Source organism: Parasteatoda tepidariorum, chromosome 8 (assembly GCF_043381705.1).
Source record: "Parasteatoda tepidariorum isolate YZ-2023 chromosome 8, CAS_Ptep_4.0, whole genome shotgun sequence".
NCBI lineage: Eukaryota > Metazoa > Arthropoda > Arachnida > Araneae > Theridiidae > Parasteatoda > Parasteatoda tepidariorum.
This window is the reverse complement of record NC_092211.1, coordinates 67,019,831-67,035,167: the sequence shown is the minus strand read 5'-3', so window position 1 is coordinate 67,035,167 and position 15,337 is coordinate 67,019,831. Positions and strand designations below refer to the sequence as shown.

The window sequence follows — 15,337 nt, the reverse complement described above, 5'->3', positions numbered from 1 at the left end:
ACTTCAGGGAATCCAAATAATTGATTACCAATTTCTTTATCGGACATCATTTTTTAATTATTCAGTTAAACATTAACCATTATTTTGACCAGTTTAAAAAAAAACTAAAAATTAAACAAATAATCCATCGTCTATAATTTGTAAAAAATACTTTAACTTTTAAATAGAATTACATCCAAATTGCATATTCACAGGGAATTACTTAGCAAACCCAAACAATTGACTTCCAGTTCGTTTATTAGACTTACTTTTTTGACTATTCTAAAATAATTTAGTTTTTATTTTGGCCAATTTAAAAAATAAATTTCAAATTAACTGAAAAAAAAAATTCAATGTCTCTAATTTACAGCAAATGCTTTAATTTTCAAAAGGAATTACATCGGAATAGCATATTGAAACGGAATTAATTCAGCAGAACCAAACAATTGACTGTCAGTTTATTTATCAGACTTCACTTTTTGATTATTTTATTATAACTTAATCCTTATTTTCGCCAGTTTAAAAAAACAAATAAATTTAAGATTAACTAAAAAATCTATCGTCTGTAATTTATGTATAAAAAATACTTAAATTTAAGTGGAATTACATCCAAATTGTATATTCGAATGGAATTACATCAGCAAAGCCAAACAATTGACTGCCAGTTCATTTATCAGATGTCAAGACCAAGTGTTCTCCCGCTTTTCGTCGAGTGTTCGAAATTATTCAATCGTCTGAAAGCCAACACGATGAAATGGAATGTCTACTAGATTTTTCGATAACTCGAAATGCTCAAAGCATTTAAAGATCCCTTTTCTGAAACTCAACCAAGCAAGCAGATGTTTCAAAAGTAGCATTAATTTGTTACTGAGTGGCATTGCCAATGAATTATTTCGTACAGTTCGTTAAAAGCTTTAAATGTTTGTATCATTATTGTTAGAACTTTTGAAGTTGAATGAATTTTATATTGAATTCAAGTTTAATTTGAATGGAAAATATTTATAATAATATTAAAATTTTCCTAGTGTATTAAGTTTTGATAGATTGATCCTCGTTAACCCTTTACTTTATTGGACTTAGCAAACTGCCTATTTCTCTTTGCTAATTGATTATGATAGGTTTAAGATATTTGTAGACATTCAAAACAAGGAACTTTAAACTCAAACTGTTTGCCCTAAACAAATTGTTTTAGTTTTAAATTTATTTCATCAAAATTAAATTTTGTTCACAATGAAACATTTTAATTTAATATTATTAAAATGCATTGGAAAATATTTCTCAAGTATTATGATATTATTTTGTTTCACAAAAATGAATCGAAAAATAGTTCTAAAGTGCTATAAAACAGTTATGTAAAATAAAACTAAATTGGAAAGTATGCCTTAAGTATATAATACAATTATGTTTAAGAATTGGAAAATGTGTTTTTGAATATTATTATTATATTTAAATAAAACGATAAAAGTAATATTACAAATTAATGTTTAAGAGTATTATTTGCCAATTGAACATTCAATGAAAATCATCAACAAAATAAGCTTTAGTTTTGTTTTTATATTTTTAGTGTTTCATCACAAAGTTTTTGCAAACATAGTTTGTTGTGCAAATAGATCAAACCGAATTTGAGATTTAACTGTTGTGAGTATAAAACAATATTTCTTAGAGAAAAAAAAAGGGGGGAAAAAACTTTCCATATTCGAATTTAAACTGTTACGAGTATGAAACGTGATTTCATGAAAGGAAAGGGGGAAAAACACATTAAATAATAGAATAATTGATGTACGGACGAGCATTTTAACAATAGACTATACTAACATTAATAATATGCAATTAACAACAACGCAAAATAATAAATTTTTTACGTAAGCTTGGAATGTTTATATATATTTCTAGATAAACAGAGTTCAAAAAATGGAAATTTCGAAAAGTATTTCGAAAATGAGACATTTAAAGAATCGTTTAATTAAAAAAAAAAAATACTTCTTTCTCACCCTTTTTATCAGTACATATAAGAAAACTTTTGATTTTCCAAATTTGTTTTTACGACAAAGATATGTAGCTTGCGTAAAACAAAATCTTGAAGTGAATTTTAATGTACATAGTTCTTCTAATCTAGAATAATAAAAGTTTGTGTTCATGTGTGTTTTTAATTACTCCAGAACCGTTTGTACTAGTGTCCTGTAATTTGGACATCAGGTGAAGGAAGTAATTTTAGCTCCCGATCCTAAAAATTGTTCTTAATTATATTGTTCGAGAGAGACGTTTGGAAAATGGAATTATTTCCTTTGTCGCCACTGTTTCCATGCCATAACGTTTCCATGCCATAATCGTTTTTAATTAAGCTATAGATACTAATTCTAATTTATAAAATATTTTAGACGATTACATGATTGACGTCTGCTAGCTGGTAGCTCCCATTAATAAAAAAAAAGAAATTTACTGAACGTTCTGTAATATTTAATTATACTTTATTCATTATGTCGGATAAATTTGAGAGAAAGTATTAGTGGGCTATATACACAAACTAATATTTATAATGTATCTGTAACAATGTGTTTATTTTATTTGTTATGAGTTTAAAAAGTATTTCTATAAATCTAAATAATTTAAAATCAACTGTAAATAAAATTTAAAAAAATATAAAGTACTTGCTAAATGCAAAATGCAACGCGCAGTGAACTGATCGTTAAGACAAGGTTCACCGAAGATCACCGAAGTCAAGCATCACTGGCTGCGGTCAGTATGCGGGTGAGTGATCACTTGGATCAGTCTGCGCAGGGACCGAGGGTGTGCGGTATTGGTCCTCGTTAAACTGTTCTACCGTAAAGTGCTCGACTTCGCGTGCAGGTCGTCGGGCCACCGAAGCGGGGGTGCCATCCCCTCTGCAGAGAATCAAAGTTGTGACGGTATGTCTTCGGATCCTTCTCAGGTATGTTTCCCAGACAGTCGCCAATAGCCCATTGTGCAGCTCTAGTGCGACGTAAATGAACTACAACAGCAAAATTTAAGGAAAAATGGCACACTGTTAGAAATTTCTCGGAAAACAATGCATAAATAATGATTTATTTCACTGTTACCTTACCATATTCAAACAAAACAATCAAATAACCATGAATAAGATAGTATTCAAACTGTTAACTGTGAGAGAAACCGTTTATTAACTACTTTCACCTAATGCGATTAACCACCAGAATTTCTATCGCACCAACTAGGCTCACCTAATGAAGCCACTTAGTTTCTTACAGATGGATATAAATTATATCCTAGAGGGCTAACTTGTTTATCTCATGACTGATAGACAGTAGGCGTTGACACCATAATATTTCCTCCTTTCCCTTCAACTCATTTAAAATTCCCAATATCCTACAATCCCCAATTTTCGATCCTCAGCTGTTAAATTATTGAAATTTCATGTTAATTGAGTTAAGAAAATATTAACTTTCATGAGAGTTAACTTGAGAGTTAAAAAACATTAACTCTCATGTTGCACTCTCTGTTAAAATATTATACTCTCTATTATACTCTAGTTATACTCTCATAGATGGCAGCATCATAAAGCTGTTTAACTATCTGCAATGTACAAATAAATTTTTTTTATGCGGATTTGAAACCATGCTAGTTGTAAATGGTTAAAAACCATGTAGTTTTTGTATTCATAGTTTTTTAAACCATACAAGTTAAAAACGGTTTCAAAACTATAAAGGTAAAATTTATTATTTACCATAAACTTTGCGGTTAATGGGATGGCCAATTATTTTTCCATAATTTACGAATGAAGATTATGACAGTGTTCTAATTCATTTAAGAAAAGTGTAAAAAATCATAATGCTACTAGTGACACCAACGTTTTTTAATTAAACATAAAAATAAGCTTCGAACGAAAAAGCAAAATTAATAAAAAGAAGGAACTTTTTCATTTAAGGGAGCCAAAAATAATCGCTATTCTACTATTGACGCCGATGTTGCTTATTTAATTTTAGTAAGAAATACTAATTGAAATTTAAAAAAAATATTCTATGAACCAAAAAGCAAAATTGATGAAAAAATGGTACGAATTCTTTAAAGAGAAACATAAAAATCTCCATATTATTATTGGTGTCAATGATGCTTAATTAATTTCAATAAATGTACAAATTGAAACAAAAAGTAAAAGCTAGGATATATTAAAAAGCAAATTGTAATGGAGAAATAGTACTTAGCAGAAACATAAGAAAACACCTTAGTATTTTTGACGCTAATAATGCTTAATTAATACTATTAGTATCATGGTAATTGATTCAGTTTTAATAGGTACTAAATATACTAGTACAGATACAAGGTTTTATGTTAGCATAATTGGTACCTATTAAAACTGCACCAAAGTAGCCATTCGCAGGCCCCATCGAAATGGATAAGAATAGGAGAAAATCGCATGGTTGCAGAATTTTGAAAATCGTGAGTCGACCACAAGTAAAATCATCATGTCAAATGATACTGAATACATAATCTTTATTGTTAACAGATAAACTATTAAAAATATTTTTCATTTAATCTAATAACGGAAAGTCACTGGGGAAAGGAAAAAATTAATTCTGTAGAAAAGAAATTTAAATTATTTCAACTTTATTTATTGTTTTGGCACACTTTTTTCAGTTTGGAGTATCATTTTGTAGAGTTTAAGTATTTTCTAATTCTATATTCTAATTCTATATTTAGTAAATTTCTGATTATTTACTTTTATCTTCACCTGTATGAAGAATGGTGTTCATTATGTATGATATAAGCATTAAAAAGTTACGTTGAATAATTTTACTTATTTTTAAAAAACATCTGTTGTTAAATTGCAAGTTGTATTATCCAAAAATTATAAGGATGCTAAGTTTTTTAAAGTTAATTTAAAAACAGCGTGGTTTCTTTCGCCAACTTTACTTTAATTCTTAAAAATTCACTCAGTAACTCGTAAAATGAAATATCTTTCGCCCTGTTAATGAATCTCTAATGAAAAGTCATTAGGAAATTTCAATAAAACTGTTTTTAAACGATTTTAAAAACAAGTTCGTAAAAAGTCATTTGATTAAAAAAATCGAACTTTTAAAATTCTCAAGTTTGTGAAACTACAACTAATACTTAAGTTATGTAATAATAATTACAAAGTGTTTTTTAAATAATTTTGGTACCTATTCCTCAACGCCATAAACAGGTACTCTTTAAATAAAACATTTCGATGTCTATAATTTTATGAAAAGTCACTACAGAACTGTTGAAAAGACGAAAACAGTTGCCCATTAATATCATAAGCTAAGTTTAAAATTGAATTTTAAAAAACGATTTCCGAAACAAGATGTTTAAAAAAACTCGTTTGAATGAATAAAAACGAAATCCTTTTTTCACTTTATAAAGTTCTTTTAAGACATATTTAAAACCTATTGTTTTTAAAATATTTATTCAACTTTTTATTGAATATCTGTAGCTGAATTAAAAATGCTGTTATCCTTTAAAATTATGTAAAATTTTCTAATGCCCAATTTAGTTACAACATGCTTTTTTTGCCCAATTTCAGCACTTATTTTTCAAAATGCAATCAGCTGTCACTCTTAAAATAAAGTATTCTTAACCCTATCGATGAAGTTATAATAAAAAGACATTGGAAAATTTAAAGAAATCGAGTTTTAAAACGATTTCAAAATCACGTTTTATAACAAATCGTTTGATTAAAATAACAAAAATCACTTAATTAAACAAAAGAACTTCTCAAAATACTAAAGTTAGAAAAGTTTTCTAAAGTTGCGCAATAATAAATAGCGGTTGCTTTTTTTTTACTATTTTCCCCCCATTGATAATTTAATGAAAATTTTTTTAAACAATTGTTGAAAAGAAGAAAAGAAAATAATAAAACGTCGAAATAGTTCGTTAAGTTAACAGACGGAATTTCAGATTGAATTTTTGTAAACGACTTTGAAAGCATTTTCACGTTATCTATGAACTTAGAAATAAGAAAAACTTATTTTTCTAACTTAAAAAAAATTTCTTAAGGGAAAATAAGGAAACTTTATGTTTTAAAAATATTTTTTAAACTTTTTAATGAGCATCTGTAGCTGAATTTGCAAAAAGTTGTATGAAATTTTCTAAATTTAAGTTCAATCTTAAATTTTTTTTTTCCAGCTTATTTCAGCACCTATTCTTCAAAATTCAATCAGTCATTCTTCATATTATCTCTCTCTATCGATGAGCCTTTAGCAGAAGTCATTGAAACACTTAGGAAAAAAATAACAAAAATAACTCCGCTTATTTCATTATTGAAATAAACGGAGTTTTAAGTGAAATTTTGAAAACGATTTCAAATACTCATTTAAAAAATCGTTTGAAATTTAAGGGAAAGAATAGGAAAAAAAGATGAAAAAAAAAACGTTTTTTTCTCTATCTTCAGAGATTTTTTTTTTTAAATATTTTTATGCGTATTCAAAACTTATTGGCTTTAAGCTATTTTTTTAACTTTTCAACATTAATCTGTAGATGAATTAGAAATCCTATCATCTTTTGAAGTTCAATTAAATTACAAATTGTTTCTTTTCGGCCAATTTCAGCCAAATCAATCTCTTTTCAAATAAGGTATTTCTCTCCATATCGATGAACCTTTAACGAAAAGTCATTGAAGCATTTTGGAAAAGAACAACACAGTTCATTACCGAAATAACGAATTTCTAAAATAAAATTTAGAAAACGATTTCAAATGCACCTTATTTAAAAAAAAAATCGTTTGAGATTTAGGGAAAAAAAGAAAAAGAAAACGATTTTTTTAAAGCATACTTAAAACTTTTTGTTTTTAAACTATTTATTAAACTTTTTAATGACTATCTGTAACTGAATTGCGTTTTTTACCATCCTTTAAAATTCAGTAAAGTTTTCTATAGCTCAATTCAATTACAAATTGCTTTTTTTTAGCCAATTTCGGCGCCTGTTCTTCGAAATTCAATCAGCCACTCTTGAAATAAGATATTTCTCTCCCTATCGATGAACCTTTAACGAAAAGTCATTGAAGCATTTTTGAGAAGAATAACATGAGTGTTCATTAATGAAATAAATGGAGAAAGAATTGAGAAAAGAAAAGAATTGAGATAGATGGATTCTTCCATATTTGCATCCGAGTGTTTCCGTGCCAAAAAGGAAGGAGAAGAAAAAACCATATTCCACTAACGGAAAAGAAGCTGAAATTCATTTCTCTTGACAAATGGCATACCTTGGCGAAAAAGGAAGCAAAAATTCCAATCCATAATTCACCTTAGCCAACAAGCGGGAGCAGATTCGGTTCGCGTGGCGATCATCGGGGCAGAGATTAAGGCAACAAAAGAGATTTTTTGGGTTGCAAAGAAACTCGTCTCTCGTTTAGTTGCAATCAACTTTCAGTCAAATACATCATAGATTCATAATGCGGTAGCAGCAGGCTTTCTAGTTCACACATAAAAATCCGAGTATAATATAGAAAGCCAAGGTCTAGGAAAACGGAGGCAGATCTATCATGAAAAGTAATTTCGGAAGCAAGGAAAAAATCTAAACGGGGGCCCACGACTTTCTTTTCTCTTCGCTAAGTGCTTTCCTTTTCTTAAAAGGGATTCTCCGCTAATGGACAAATCCACGATGCTGAGAATAACAATTGGAAATTTTTAAATGATCCCTTAGATCAAAAATTATTTAATTTTTTTAAAAAGAAGTTTATAAATTTATGTAAACTAGATAAATTTAAATTAATTAATTGAAACAGCGAAAATTCTAACTGTTCCAACTGAATATTGCAAATGAAGAAACTATTCCTAACTGAATATTGCAAATAAAGAAATAATTAGATTAAAAAAATTAAGAAAATAAATGGTCAAATAATGCATAGCTGTCAAATAATGTATTTTGTTGCAGGTTGTCTTCCACCGTGTTTGACGTAGATGCTCCTCTAATGGACAAATCCACGATGCTTAGAATAACATTTGGAAATTTTTTAATGATCCCTTAGATCAAAAATTATTGAAATTTTTTGAAAGAAAGTTTATAAATTTATATAAACTAGACGAATTTAAATTAAATATATGAAACAGCGAAATTTCTAACTGAAGGGAATACTACAAATAAAGAAATAATTAGATAAAAAAAGAAAGAAAATAAATGGTCAAATAATACATAGCTGTCAAATAATGTATTTTGTTGCGGATGCTCCTTCGCCGTGTTTGACGTAGATGAAGAATAATTTAGCTTTTTTTCAATAATACGTAAATATTGCGAAAAAAATTTTAAAAAATGTTTTGTTAGAAACAAAAGTTCAATGAAAACGATTCAGAAAAATTGCTGTATTAGCATCAAAAGTTTTTCTGCTATCAGTATTGCTGTATTAAAATCAAAAATTAAAAAGTTCTATGAAGGTAATTCAGAAAAATCTTTGTTGTATTAAGAAAAGAGAAACTAAAAAGAGCAAGGAAAACGATAAAGAAAAATCTTTGCTATATTGAAAACAGAAGTCAAAAAGTGCAATGAAAACGCTTCAGAAATATTTTTGTTGTATTAAAAACAAAAGTTAACCAGCTCAGCGAAAATGATTCAGAAAATGTATTATTTAATATTGCCGCTCTTCCAAATCCATTCTCTAGTCAGACGTAAAATTATTTTTGTGATAAGTTGTGTCAAAATGATGTAACATAAAGAAAATTCGATAAAATCTCGTGATATTTGATCTGAATATATTTTGATAAAATTTCATTCCTCTTTTCTCAAAGAGTATATCTATATATTTACAAAAAACGATTTTATAAAACGATTCATATACTTCAAAATCATTCTCTTCCCAAATCCGAACGTAGTTTCGAAATAGATTTACTCTAAATCTACAGTAATTTAGATAAAATATTCAAATATACTTTAGGTAGACCACTGCAATTTTTATGCAAATAAAATTTTCGCTATAATTTAAATTCTTAAATTTCGTTTAAAAAGATGCATAGTTTAAAAAAAAAATTTTTTTCAAAGCATATGATATGGTGGACATACAAAACGGAGAAAAAAATAGAATTTTTTAAAATAAAATATAGTTTTTATCATATTTTATCATATTTTTATCACATATCAGTTCCATATCTGTCATTTGTATGGGAAATCAGCATAATTCGATCAATTTGTTTGTTTTTAAAAATAAAAATCTTTTGCTTATTCTATCGCTTGCATATTCACTTTTTTGGGTGAACTATTTAATAGCCAAATAAATGTGCTCCACACTTAAAAATCGTTTGGTTTCTGATTCGTTTAGTACTAATTGTCTTCTTTTAATCATAAATTGTCTTCTTTTTTTAAATAAATAAATAAAAAAAAGCCCATCTAAAATGAATTATTTAAGATTCCAATGAATCTGTGACTTGGTCATTCTTCTGTGACGTTAGATTAGCACTTCTTTAATACGTAACCACGATTTTTGAAACTGGCAACATCTGGCGATGCATTGTTAATAATGCATTAGATCGCCAAGTTTCTGTCTTCAATAAGAAGGCCGGCCCCTTTCTTTTCAAGATGGAAAAGGAAATTTGTGCTTACATTTGGATTCACCCAAGGGAGGGAAAAGGACGATAATAATCGTTTTTCTCTATTTTCTCTCCGATTTTTTTTGGCCCTTCTCGAGAATGTTCTGGAGCATGTGATGACAAGCCTGGGAAAGTTAGCTTCCGTTGTTTCGCTCTCATCAATCCAACCTCAGCTCATCATTAAGTTTCCATTCTATCTAAACTATATACGATTCGACATTTTACTCGCTTGAGAAAAAGCAGCCCTTCCTCCCCCAATCCCCTATGTACCCATTTACCTACCATCAAACTTAATCGAATTTGGAGTTTTCTTCGGTAAGTTTTGCTTTTCTAAGCTCAATTCTGTGTATAAATAATCTCAGCTAACAATCTTAGACGTTTGTCTTTTTTTTCCCTCGCTTACTTCTGGTTGTCTACAGCTGGTCAATAGAAAGTGAATTTTCTTTGGCTGTAAGAGCGCAGTGCCATTCTGAAAGACGTAATGCTTTGGGAATAAAGGCGTAATGCCGTTAAGTCAGAGTTCCACATTAAACAAACTAATTGAATTATTATTTATTTTTCGTGCCAGAGATTTCATTGAATTGGATTCTTTTCTTTTGCCGCTGAAATCTATCAGAATCAATCAAATCAACAAAATCTGAATTGTTTGATATTGCGTTAAGTTTTTCGATTTTCTTGGTCAGTTATGCATATTCGTAAATAATCTATGCTAGCGTATATATAAGTTTTTTTTTTCTTCGTATTTTGCTTGCTTGTTGCTCGCCATAGAAAATGGATTTTCTTTGCTCGTAAAACGTAATACTATATTAAAAACACGTAGGGTGAGTTAGGGTTACTCTTGAATATTTTTATTTCGAGTTGTAATATATCTCCTTAAAAGAATTAAGTTAATATTTTCACGGTATAGGCCAGGGTGATGTTTTGAAGGGGGGGAATCAACCTTTTAAGTAACATATTTAGGCTCTTAAAGGCGTGGTCATAGTTACTTTACTGAATTTTTGAAAAAACGCGAAAATTTTTAATTCTGACCACACGTGAGGGAATTATAACTATTAGTTGATACACATTCCAGATTTGTTGTTGTCTCAAGGTCAACATACAGTTCTAGAATGCATACAAATACTCTTCCCTCTTTTCACCTATTCCATAAACACGGAAGGGGTGGTGATTGAAGGTTCTTTCTGACGATAGTTGTTTTTTCACTTTATAATTGATTTCAAATTTTAGTAAAAATCTTAATACAATTTCTAAATTATGTTAGAAAAGCGCAATGACTGGTGACTAGGCCTTGGCTTTATCCAAGGATAACAAAGACATCTTTTCATGAAGCCCATTAACCAGTCCTTTTTTGGTTGACCATATTTGAAATAGAGTTTTCTTCAACGTAAGATCCAACACGATGCCTGTCCCGAATATAACCATGCTTTGTTTTTCTAAGAAAAAATTTGCAAGTTTCTATTGTTCTTTTAAGTTTCTGTTTTAAACGGCCATCTCCGTGTTACTTTTTTTTTAAAAAAAATTTAATTTTTTTTTTCTAATTTGTAACTGTTCACTGATTCAGTTTCCTCCCTTTAACCATTGTAACAGCTTTTTGTAGGGAAGAGAGTAAGAAAAATGATGCTTATTTTTTATGTACATTCTAGGCTTTTTACCTCAAAAAAGGCAGTATATGCCCAATTTTCAATTAACATAAAGTATAGTCATAATTACCCAGTACTGGTAAAAAAAATGGGGTAATTATAATTATATATGTAGTTCATACTATTATATACTTTCAAATTTTAATACGAACAGAAAATAATAGTAAAAAGTGGAAGAAAACATATTCGGGCTTAGTTATAAACCGATTCACGCTTATCACAAAACTTTCTTCGACAATTGCTCTGAATCAATACGTGTCAAAAACCTTTTACAAAGATTGAGATTAAAAAAAAAATTCATTTGAATATTGGAACAAAATTTTTATCCAGGAACGATTCACATATTTCCTAAACAAAATCTACGCTTAAATCTTGATGAAACATAAAATTCTTACACTGGTCAAGTTTTTTAAAAATACCGTTAGTCACAGTTGCACCGTAGTCATAATTACCCCCACTTAACTCTAAATGATTTGGTAATAAAGGCATAATACCGCTCAAAGTTACGCGAGTTACACCAAACTGTCTTCTTATTTATTTTTCTTTTCAGGAATTTCATTCGAATTGAATTCATTTCTTTTGTAGCAGAAATCAAACAAAATCAATTAAGCATAGATTTTTTTGATATTGCATAAAGTTTTTGATTTTCTTGGTCAAGTGTAAGTATAAGTAATAGGTCAGTTGGAGTCCGCTGCAAGCTGTGACAATACCGTTTGGGAACAAACTGAAAAGTTTAATCGGTTTACTTCTTAAAATAATCGTGGAGATATCCTTTCCGTTTCTTTTTCTTATAAATAAACAATTTTGTGTCGAAAATAAATCTTTTGTTTCAGCACAAAATATTTTCCCGAGTTGCACCAGCAATATTTTTTTGTCACTTTTTTTTAAAATTTATATTGAACACACATTTAGAAATTAGGAATTTGATTGGTGCATTTAATGTAGAACGATCAAGCCACATTCAGTAGGAATGTTCCTTAAGTTTGTAAAAAGCTGGAATTTCCTAATGTTTCAAAAAACATTAACTAATATAACATTTATTTACTTTAAATAACAATTTATTTACAGTTTGTCTTTTCTTATTTTTACGTTTCTGTTGTTGCAGCAATTTTGACATTTTTAAAATGTTTAAAAAACTCTTATAAAAAAAATTTTGTTTANAAAAAAAAAAAAAAAACGCTTCTCTAAAAATTTAAATAAAAATTAATCTACGATATGTTCTTTTATTTTTGTGAGTTTACAGTAACATTGTCATTTATAAGGTGTTTAACAAAACTGTTTTCTTATGATTTCTTTTAAAATTAAATTTAGAATAAGCAGATTCATTTATAACACATTTATAAATTTTTACTTTGTATATTTATAAAAGAAATGAGTTTTAAAATCTCTTCTCACAATAATTGTAAAATTCTTTTCTCATATATTTAAGAAAGAAATTAAAAAATTGAATATTCAAATGCATTATAATAAGTTTATTTTTAGTTGAGCGTTGAGGTATTTATGCCTTCGAAAATTAGTCTGTTAGGACTCTAATTTAGATAAAAACCCATATAAATCTACAAAGCCTCCCAAATTGTTTGAAAAGAGCAGATGTAATCAAGATATAATTCATTTCCTCCACGATAAGAATGAAATTTGGCGAGCTCTTTCTAAACCTCATTCAGTTAAACTGCGCCATCCACAAATTGCGTAACTAAGTTGGCTCCACTAATGAGACCACCTAAAAGGAAACTATTGTAACTGTTTAAACTAAGAGTCTTTCATACATTAGTGGAGCGTGGATGTATTCCAGTTTAATGCCTACCGTTGGCACAACTTCTAGAGTTTCATAAAAACCTGATATCCAATCAGAGTTGGAATTTAAATCAGCAATTAGGGCTACCAAAAGCTGCCAAAGCGTTTTTTGGCTAGATTAGTACGGGGAAAAAATTGGTTGCTCTAATTGGCTCTCGTTAAATCTTTAGCGTCATGCTCGGTTGCGGTGGCTTTTTGGGACCGCTAATTGGTAAAAAAGTTTTTCAAGGCAACCAATAAATAGTGATATGATAGGGCGTTCACTGTAGGAGGTCTTCGTTAAATATTTCATTTATTTTTATGCATCTGGTGCTTTTTTTTTCTTTATTATTATTATTATCACGCTAAGAGAAGATATGCTTCCGTGGAAATTATTCTCTTTTTTTTTATTCCAAGTTCTAGAAGGAAAAAAAAAATGGTTGGCATTTTATAGCCTTTTAAAACCTGCGCAGAATATTAAATTACCCTACTGTTTCGTTTAATGTAAGAGTTGATTAAATTTAATTTGAATGTAAGAAAAGTAAAGAAAATAGCATAAAAAGCTTGAAAAAAGCTGAAGCAGTCAGAGCCTTATTATGGAGCGTGGGCCCTGGGAACCGTGTCTGATGAGGCACAACATTTAATTTTTATTTTTAACAATATTCTAAATTTCTAACTCTGAAAATAATAAATGGCATATTTCTAAAGAAGTCACTAAATCGATGTTTGGCCCTGGGCNTAAATTTTGTTAACATATGTGCTAGCTACTCCCTCATGTTTTTGTTACTATAAAGCACGTAAAGAAGGGTCCACATGATTGCATAAGATCTCTGCATTCCTAATAGTTTTCACATGGTTCTTGTCTCTCTAAAATGTATTGTTTATGGGCGAAAAATATCAAAAGTTTCTTTTGCTCAAGTTAGGGGGCCCCAAAATTCTATTATGCTTCCCCTATTTTCAGAGGTTAATCGGGCCCTTGGCCCAAGTTCACCATAGTCGGGGGCAGGGTTGTCAACCAATAAAAAACACTATTGTAAATTTCTTTAAACGAAAATAATAAATAGGAATGCATGTAGAATGCATAGAAATATCAAGGAGCCATTTATAAAACTAGAAATGATCTTAAAATTTGCTGAGTACCGAATATTATACCCAGGCGTGTTAGGTACCTGCTCGGTTTTGGTACCCAGTAATGCAGCATTTATGCAAGAACCGTGGTGGTTCAGAGTATGGAGTTTTCGCCTTCCAATGAGGTGAACCGGGTTCGAATCCCAGCTATGGCTAGTCGATAAGAGTGCCGCACCGACCGCAGTCCTAACGTAAAATATCCTCAGTGGTAGGTGGACCATGGTTCAGAGTCCCCTTACCATCGGGCAAACAGTGGGAGGTTTTCATGGTTTTCCTCTCCATGTTACCCAAATGCGGGTTGGTTCCATCAAAAAGTCCTTCATGAAAGAAAAATTTCTCCTAATACTTGATCAAGGAGTTCCCTTGTCTTCTGGATTGGGTTCAAAATTACAAGGTTACGGAGTTGAACATTAGTAGTTGTAAGCCCAAAAATGGGTCGGTTGCTCAACGACGGTTATAAAATAAAATGAAATGAAACATTCATGCGAGCATTACAGAAATTACATTATTTCCTACCGCACAAATATTTTACAAAATCTTGTTTTAAGGAAATTTCTTGCATTCTTGCATAGATAAAAATATGCTTACACAGATAGTAAATTTTTTTAATAGATCTATGTATTGATCAGCTAATGTAAATCTTGCCGAGTACCCGGTACATCCACATATATAAAAAAAAAAAATTTTGTATTAAAAAATATTTTATTTAAAAAGTTGTTTAAATAATTATATTCTAAACATAGAAATGTCAGCAAATGATCTTAAAGTACTAAAAAAAAGTTGAAAATTTAAAAAATTTCAATGTTTTCTTCTAAAATATTAATACTCTTTGAAGAGTTGTAATAGTTACACATATAATAATGTATCAGATTTATCTACTATTTAGCCGTATTACTTTAGCCTCATATATTTTACTCTCTAATATGATAGTTCATTAATATTTTTTTACTATTATTGTCCTTTTATTTCAATTTACTTTCAGATTATTGATAATGAATTTTAATTTACTTATATTTTGAGAATTTTTACATTTAAATTGCTCATAAACATTTGTGAAGTAAAATAAGTTTCTTAGTACAATATATAATTACATATAAACTAATGTATGTTAACTTGTATTTTTTCAATTTTCAGAATATTTTATTTTATAATAACTGAATATTTTATACATTTCTTAAATTAATTTTGAAGATTTATTATTTATAAACATAATTTTCTTATTATTTATACCAAATCTATTTTTAATTCATTTGTAATTTTAATATTAATTATTTTACTCCTAAACAC

The 15,337-nt window shown here is 29.0% G+C and overlaps 1 protein-coding gene across 1 annotated transcript in view; it reads right to left on the bottom strand.

Moving 5' to 3' along the window:
• LOC107443599 (E3 ubiquitin-protein ligase MARCHF3-like) overlaps nt 1-15,337 on the bottom strand; it is a 100,378-nt gene that overhangs the window by 68,497 nt on the left and 16,544 nt on the right. The window lies entirely within an intron of this gene.